The sequence below is a fragment of the Quercus suber genome, unplaced genomic scaffold (genome assembly GCF_002906115.3).
Source record: "Quercus suber isolate HL8 unplaced genomic scaffold, Cork oak 2.0 scaffold_131, whole genome shotgun sequence".
Lineage (NCBI taxonomy): Eukaryota > Viridiplantae > Streptophyta > Magnoliopsida > Fagales > Fagaceae > Quercus > Quercus suber.
This window is the reverse complement of record NW_027069594.1, coordinates 1,026,280-1,035,062: the sequence shown is the minus strand read 5'-3', so window position 1 is coordinate 1,035,062 and position 8,783 is coordinate 1,026,280. Positions and strand designations below refer to the sequence as shown.

General features: G+C 33.4%; 1 long non-coding RNA gene across 1 annotated transcript; it reads left to right on the top strand.

Moving 5' to 3' along the window:
• Window positions 1-4,079: 4,079 nt before the first annotated feature.
• Window positions 4,080-5,838, top strand: LOC136068730 (uncharacterized). Its single transcript, XR_010630029.1, has 3 exons — window positions 4,080-4,553; window positions 4,889-4,995; window positions 5,323-5,838. It is a non-coding gene; the product is annotated as an uncharacterized LOC136068730 (long non-coding RNA).
• Window positions 5,839-8,783: the final 2,945 nt, after the last annotated feature.

Below are 8,783 nucleotides of genomic sequence, written 5' to 3'. Positions count from 1 at the left end.
CGATAACAGCATTATTTATGCCCCTTGTTGATCATACATGGTCGAATTTTTTATTTTTATTTTTTCAATTATAGAGGTTGGCAAGTGTCGTATCTATGGGTTACACCTCATGTTTATGTTATAATTGTTGGGGTACTTTAATTTGGGGCAAAAAAGAAAATGGAAGTTGTATTTTTCAATCGGCTAGGTCTAATGGTGATTTAATTGACAGTGTCTGGCAACCTAGGTGGGGAGAACAAAGTTGTTCTTGATCCTTTTTTTAGGCTGCAAAACTAGGCAATAATGGATATTGCTGATTCTGGGCAGAGCCACACATTCTTGTTTTTTACAACATTTAAGAGTTAGCTGGAATGCAATTGATTGACATGAAATATGATTTTTAAGATTTATGCTAGTTGAAATAATTTTCATGCCAAATTTTTAAGAAATTGTAAGATTTTCTTTCGTTGCAGATCACACCATATCCTAGCAGATCACAACATTTCCTAGCAATTTTCTCTTGTATCAATAGTAATATTTTTTGGCTCAAACTACCATCTCTTGCATTCTGCACAAATGATTTCCAAGCCTCTTCTTCATTCAGATTATATGCCCTGACATCTTGATTTGTCATCATTTGCTTGTACATTTTCAAAAGATTGTGTAGTTAGTAGGATCTTACAATTGGCTTAGTCATTGTCTCGTGAAATTCCCACAAATGTCAAAATCAATTGAATTTCACAATGACCATGAATAAACTGAATGGCATGGTCTTCAAATGTCAAAAGAAACGAAGGCTTTGTAAGTAACAATGACAGCCCAAAAGAAAGACTTAGCATGAGATCGTAAATTGTAGAAAGCGCTTTAAGAATAGAGGCTCTACACAAGTTTGTAAATAGTAACACAAGAAGGCAGAAAATGGAGAATCATTTTGGAGATGAAGGTGGTGAACTTGATTAGAGGTATGTTTCTTTTCTACTTTAAATGGTTTGTTGTACATCCAAAATGAAGTTGCTAAGCTTACAAGTTTGAATGGCTTGGTAGCTGGTAAACATGTCAAATTGAATGAAGTGAGTATAGAATGACATTGTTAGTAAGCATTTTCCAAAGTGATACTATGGTTGCTTGACACATGATATTTGGAATTTTATGCTATTGGCTGATGTTAGCAAAAGAATGCTATTTGCACACTTTGTTATATGCCTGTTTTTCACATTTTCTTGAATGTCTAAACTGCAAAAAAATTTTCCTGTGTTGCTCAAAGTCTGTAATTTAGGTGAGTTGAAGAGCCTCTCATGTTTGCTCATTCTATATGATATCAGTAGCTCATTTTTTCCTGTGTTACTCAAAGTCTGTATTACATGGACCATTTTATATTAAGGCATGATATCCAATATGGTCTTGGGTTTTTATTTTTGAAGCATGGGTGAGCTATTGCCTATTGGACACATGGTGTTTGAGAAAATTCCTCGTTTGGGCTCTTTGGTGGTGCGTGGCAACTTTTTTTTTTTTTCCAGTACATTGATACGTAAAATGTTGTTATTATAAACATGTCAAAGGATTCATAAGTAGATCAGTTTGAAGTAAGTGTTGTGTTGAATTAGGTTGAGATCGTATGGATATTGCCTTTTCAACTGTGTTACATAGAAGATAGTGGCATGGTGAATGCTAAATTGCGTTGAGATTCACACCGTGAGATGTCTATATGTGAGATTATTCTTTGTATCTCTCTATAAGTGGATGAGATTGTAGAACTTATATTATCATGGCGTTGGCTTCTTTGTAGCCATGCGTTTCACCTAGATCTAAAATGCCAGGATATGGCAAACAGAAACAGAACCTAATGACAACCACTTCAAACAAAATATTACACAATCTTTGTAAGGAGACCAGTAACTATGAATATCGCATGCCTGAATTTGTATATAAAAGAATAAGTCCTATCAATTTATTATATATATATTTACAGGTCTGTGTGAGCAACAAGAAATATACAACAAGTTAACTTCAAACAAAGGATGACTTGGGTTTGAAATCTCTGACATGATGAGTTACAGTGGTAAAGAAGAGTCTTGATAGAGAAAATTCCATCCATTGGTCAATGTCTGGTGGAAGTGTAACAGGTGTCATTTTTCCCACAATTGTCAGCTTGGTTGTTGAAGCTCTAGAAATTAGAAACCAGGACTGGTAGATTGCTTAGTGGTTAAGATATTAGGTGTCATATAAGTTATTTCTGATACTTCTCTAAGTTCGTATATTAGTGATCGTTTCTAGTTTAAGTATCTAGAGATGTGAATTTTTGCATATAAGTTTTCTTGGACATGGTTTTATGGTATAATCAGGTTTGTAAGATGGGAAATGGTTGGTTTTGTTGCATATCTTTACTTCTCTTAACCAAACATTTAAGTGTTATTTTTTAAAAGGAAAAGTTTTCAAAGTGACATTTAAGGTTGGTTGACATCATATATTTTTCTGTGCATAACATGACCATAAGAAATATACAACGGGTTAACTTCAGAGAAAGGATGACTTAGGTTTGACATCCCTGGACATGATGAGTTTACAGTGGTAAAGAAAAGTCTTGATAGAGAAAATTCCATCCGTGGGTCAATATCTGGTGGAAGTGTAATAGATGTGCCATTTTTCCAACAATTGTCAGCTTGGTTGCTGAAGCTCTAGAAATTAGAAACTAGGACTGGTAGACTGCTCAATGGTTAAGATATTAGGTGTCATATAAGTTATTTTGATACATCTCTTAGTTTGTATATTACTGATTGTTTCTAGTATAAGTATCTAGAGATGTGAATTTTGCATAAGTTTCTTGGACATGGTTTTATGGTATAATCAGGTTTGTAAGATGGGAAATGGTTGGATTTGTTGCATATCTTTATTTCTCTTAACCAAACATTTAAGTGTTATTTTTTAAAGGAAAATTTTCAGAGTAACATTTAGGGTTGGTTGACATCATATATTTTCTATGCATAACATGATCATATGTAATTTAGTCCACCCGATCCATAATCATAGACACATTGGGAATGCGCATAATTGTAACTGTATACATATAAATAACAGTAATGGAATGCCAATCCTTGGTCTTTATTTTTCTTGGAATTGTCGACTGCAGTTTATTTGTTTTTAAATAAGTATGCAACTCAATGAGAAATTTTTTTACCTATCCAATTTCTATTAAAACAAGATAACCGTTTAATAAATTCTTGTGTTGTGAAATGTTGGGCATAGTATTGTGAAAAGTCATATAACTCAATGACAAAACTTCTTGTCCAAACTCCAAAAATGGTTCAAATCCTCATTATTTATTATTTTAATTATCATATTATAACAAGAAGAATATATTCAATTTTGAAATTTGGGGGAACAGTTAACCCTTTAAATATTTAGCTATACGTTGCTAATATATATATATATATATATATAAAACTCCTCGTTTCATGTACAGAGTACAAACTTGGATTTTATTTGTTGACCAAAAAAAAAAACATAAAATATAATTTAAGGAGTGTGGTTGGACTAAGAGTGTTATAGTGCAACTAGTTAGTATTCTCTAATACTTTTAATGGAGACATTTAAGAATTTTTTTTTCTTTATTGTAACCATCAAATTTATCAAAAAAAAAGTCTGGTTAGGGATACTTGTAGCGAAAAACTTGGGACACTTAAAAAAAAAGCGGTAAAAATTTGAAATCTTATAAAAAATTAAAATGCAACAAAATTTAATTCAGCATAGAAGTTAAAAGTTAGAACTCTCTAGTCTCTACCCCCTTGAAGTAACCAAACGACACATGGTTTGAACCTAAACGCATTCCAACAGTGACGCGGCAGATTTGAAATATAGTTAATCTTTGTGTTTTTAACACAACGACAAGTTTTTTTAGTAACTTTCAAACAGACACTCACACGGTCCACACGGCTGGCCTAGCCCACCTCCTATTTTATTAGATTACCAAAAGTCTCAAAAGAATAACACAATGACTCTCTCTCTCTCTCTCTCTCTCACACATTTTGGAGTTAAATCTCTGTATTGTGGTTTTTTGTTTGCTCACTTTCTTGCTTACACACAACAATACAAGTTCAACTTGTTCAGGCTGAGGGTAAAAAAAAAAAAAAAAATACTCAGCACTAACATCTGCGCAATTTGAAACACATAAGCCGCTTACTGGAAATATCCAATGAAATTTTAGAAATATAACCTCTTTTCATGTCTCTTAATTTTGTGCTATTATGCAAATTTGGTCAACTGAGAAATGCCTGTTCAATCTTATGACCATATTCTAAATTTTTAATAATTAAAAAATTACTACATCAAATGATTATCAACCTTTCAGGATGATTGTACAGCCATATTTGTGAAAATCACTTTATAAAATAATTTTCCATTTGATGGTTATCATTTAACTTATTTTTCCAATCAAAATGTGATATCTTTTGTTTTTCTTCTCCCACTCATCTATGCAATTTTTGAATCATCTGCAGGGTGTCCATATTCATGTGTAAAAAGGGCACTTCATTCCTTTTCATTTGCTTCTACTGGAAGTGCTAGGGTGTCTTCACAAGGTTGGTTAATTCTCTTATTTTTCCATTCTTTGTGAGCTTGTATGTTGTTGAGTATTAGGTCTAGGCCCACTTCCCCAATACCTAATACTATATGTACTGTCATTGTACTATTATACTACCAGCTGTACTATACTTATATACCTCTATATTATCTTAACTAGGTTGAGAGCTTATATCCTAAATAGAAGAATTCGAAGAAAGGCACATGTTGCCAGTTTGGCTTTTTTTCATAAAAAAAGTTTCCAGTTTGGTAGTTCCAATGGTATTATAATTATTATCATGAATTTGATCCACTGATATTAATTAAATTTCAAAACATTTGTGCATATGACTAGTTCATGGTGAAGACTACCAAGTTCAGCTCGCAGTAGGTCAGTGCCCAAGAAGTTGTATCCATTATGTTATGCCTTCGCAGTGATATCTTAGAGGAACTACCACACAGGTAGATAGTCATATCTCTTACCTTCCTTGAAATCACTGTTGACTGTTGTAGGCAAAAATATTGACACAAATGAACTGTATAGAGTCACTAAACTGTAGTCACACTTGTGAAGAAATGGAGCTAGCATGTGTTCTTGACTCAGCTTGATTAGTGTATCACCTGCATTTTCATGCTCCATATCTATTACAGCCAAAAGCCCAGGATAAGCATAAACTGGTTGGTGCTATGAATAACCTTGATCTGATCACATATCACTGACACATGTACTATCTTACAATTTTGGGATATATCTTATGGCTTCTAACTATGGTTTCTTTGATATCATAGTATCTTGAGCATGCCTTATAATTCATCAGCCGAGGCAGAATTGCTTTATTCTTTTATAGTCAAAGCCAAGTTTGAGAAAAATTGGTACCTAAAGCCGACGAAGCAACCCAAAACTTCAACCCAACATGTTGATTGGTTTTAACATTTGAATGGCTGCAAACTCATGGCCAATCACACCTAGATTATTGGAGAAATGGAAGCTGATGTTGCTTATATATGCCTCCAATCATCTATGTGAATGCTGAATATTGGTGGTGATTATTTAACTCATCATTGATCTGACTCACTGCTTGGAGGTGCCTTCTTGTAAAGTGCATGCACATTGAAAACAATCCTGGGTAATAATTTGTCTGCTAAGGAGATGCGTAAAATCCTTTTCTTCCCCCCACACCTCCACCCGTCGGGCATGGGAGGAGGGGGAGGGGGTGTTAAATTGGATTTATGTTAATGGCATGTGTATGTAGATAGAAGTTTACATTATATTTTTGTTATTGTTACAGAATCTACCATATTTTTTCCAAAGGAAGTTCAGTAAATACTAAAAATTACTGTGATATCAATTGATTATGCTCCTATGCTCCATAAAACAGTTTTTCGCTTACTAAACCTACCTTAATTACAAGCTTCTAGTTGGTCAGCTTCTCATCTGCTACAGGAAGGGTAACACTAATTTGTTTCTATGAGTGAAGTTCTTGTGGTTCCACCACCACATTCAGCACCATGGCAATGCCATTCAGTGAATTAAAGCAGATGAACAAGATCTTATGGTTCTCCACAATCTCCACTTTCAGTTTTCAGATGTGGTTCTCATGCTTTTTACAACATGTGAAAGCCAAACAAACCTAGAGACTGTAAAAAAAATAATGTATTGTCTGTCTGCCACAATGCATAGCCTTCTTGTGGATTAGTATCCTAGCCAACAATCATGTATTGTCTGTCTGCATGCGTGGTGGTTCAACGTCTGCTCAGACCAATAATTAAAGAAAAAATATTTGTCCCCAGCCACATTTGATACATTATTACTCAATGGAGAGTTGGGAGAAAATGAATGTAAACATTATTGCTCAATACAGGATCATAGGCTTAGAGGGAAAAAGTAGAGGAATAGGGGAGAGATATAGAGAGAGATGAAAACTAGTTGCGCTTTAATTTGGTGCATCTTGCATCATTTCCTGCTATATTATTGAAGAACAGACACTATTTACCCTCTCAAACAAAGAAATTGAAGAACAAAAACTTGATTGAGATTGTGTAAAGATTTTTTCTTTTGACCATCTTTTGATTGTATTACAATATATAAGAACCACCACTACAAATAGTACTAAACCCTTGATCGTGTGAAATATTCAAATCTGAATTATGCATTATAATATAGAATTCAAGCTACAAAATTTATTGAGTAATATTGTTGGATTGAAATATATTGATTATGAAAAAATGCAAAGGGCCTTGCCCTATATAGAAGAAAAGATAAAAACAGAGGACCATTTTGAAATGGCCTTCATGAAGCGATTTAATGAAGAGAAGATGCCCACTGCACTATCAATGAAGGATGGACCTTGCCCTGACTTCTCCTCTACATCTTCAAATATTATCTGCATTGACAAGCAAAAAATATTTTAACTTAAATTTTTTTAACAGTCCACTCACAGGATTTATATTCAAAATATAAAAATAATATGAATCCATTGCCATACACAGTGTGTTAGTTAATGTAAAGGTATGTATATATTTTTTGTTTAACACATGTTAAACCTGTTCTAATGAAAAATTCTATAAATTTCGTAGCAACCTACTAGAAGTTCCTCAGCATCGGGACGACTTATGAGCTCTTTAGCAAGAAGGTATCTGTTTGGCCTATCCTTATCATCTTAGAAGATCTTCCATAATCTTGTAAATAATTAGAAAAGAGTTTCAGAAGTAGAGTTACTAGACATACCCAGCAACATGGGAAATAGGACCAAAAATACAACTCTTGAGAAGGCCAACCAGATTGACTTTAGCCGCAGTTGAAGGTAGGACTAGAAAAATTAAGAACTTGGGCTCTGTTCAAAGACTTATTAATGCTTGAATTTGGTCAACCATTTGACTTTCAATTTATTTTGTGGCCATCATCATCTATCATTTTATGATCACATGAAAGAGTCACATAGCAATACATGAATCATAGCATATGGTTATTTATAAAGAACCAGATAAAAAGCAAAATCTAAACTGTAATTCAAATCATATCATTTTATCCTTTCTGAAATATCACCAAAATTTAAATTTTGGTAAATTTTGTTACCTAGGCTCCTACTGTATCGTTCATTACAAGGATTTCTCATTTATCGAAATGAAAAAATGTACCAGCTCTGCCTTATAATGTTAACCACATTAACCGACTCTACTAAGGAAAAAAGAATAACCAGTTGATGAATGACACCTGTACAAAGAAATTTAAATACAAATAGAACACTTAAACAAAACGTTGTCGTGCTATGCTTCCTTAGTTAATGAAACGCTGCGTTTTGTGTTGGGTGTCTGTAGTAAGTGAAACGCTGCGTTTAGTCGCTCTGTTACAAATAGTCAGACACAGAGTAGCACTGGGAATACCACAAATACATAGTATTTTACATATAGAGAATAGAGAGTAGTAATAAGAGTTGTAATTTATGAGTTTGGATTGGATTTTTAAATTCAATGAATATATTTCGGGTTTCTTAAACCAAACAATATTTCAAAAGGGAGAACATATGAAAGAGTACGAAAGGGTCCACTTAAAGTTTCACCAATGAAACCGGGAATGAAGCAGCTAAACAACTTGAGAGAACCTTCCAAATTTCTGCCAATGTTATCTACTTCTTCTTAGGTGAAATAACTTCAAATTTATAATATATGGTGTTAAGTGTTAACTCCATGTGTAAATAATTTGCAGATATGGACCCTTTTTATCATTTGCTTGCTTTTTATGTGTGTTTTCTCAGTACATAATGTCACTATATGTCTTGATTAAGGGAGTGATGGAATGAAAGAAAGATACAGAGAGAAGGGTGATTATTCAATTAAAAGTTAAAACTATACAAATAACAAGCTGCCTTGTTGCATTTCACAGATTAAATTGGATTGGCTTTGTACTAAGCTTCCCTGCACGGATTGGCTTTCAGCTGGATGTTTTTTTGGATTGAATTTGTTGTTTTGAGTTGCATTGGCTTACCTAGGATAAGTGAAAAATGTGCATTAAGAATTAAAACCAGCAAACACTAAAGCAAGCTTAGCTACACTCTTTACATGATATAAACTTGTTTTTTTTATGTGTAAAATGAAACTTGAACTTCAATAGGAATCTCAATTTCTTGTTCTATTAGTAAACTGATTAAGTAGATTGTACGCAAAGAAACAAAGTGTACTTCTTCAAAGTATCTTTGTCTTGATATTGTAATCTTATTTTCTTAGTTATTATAAAAGAATCTGAAGGGACG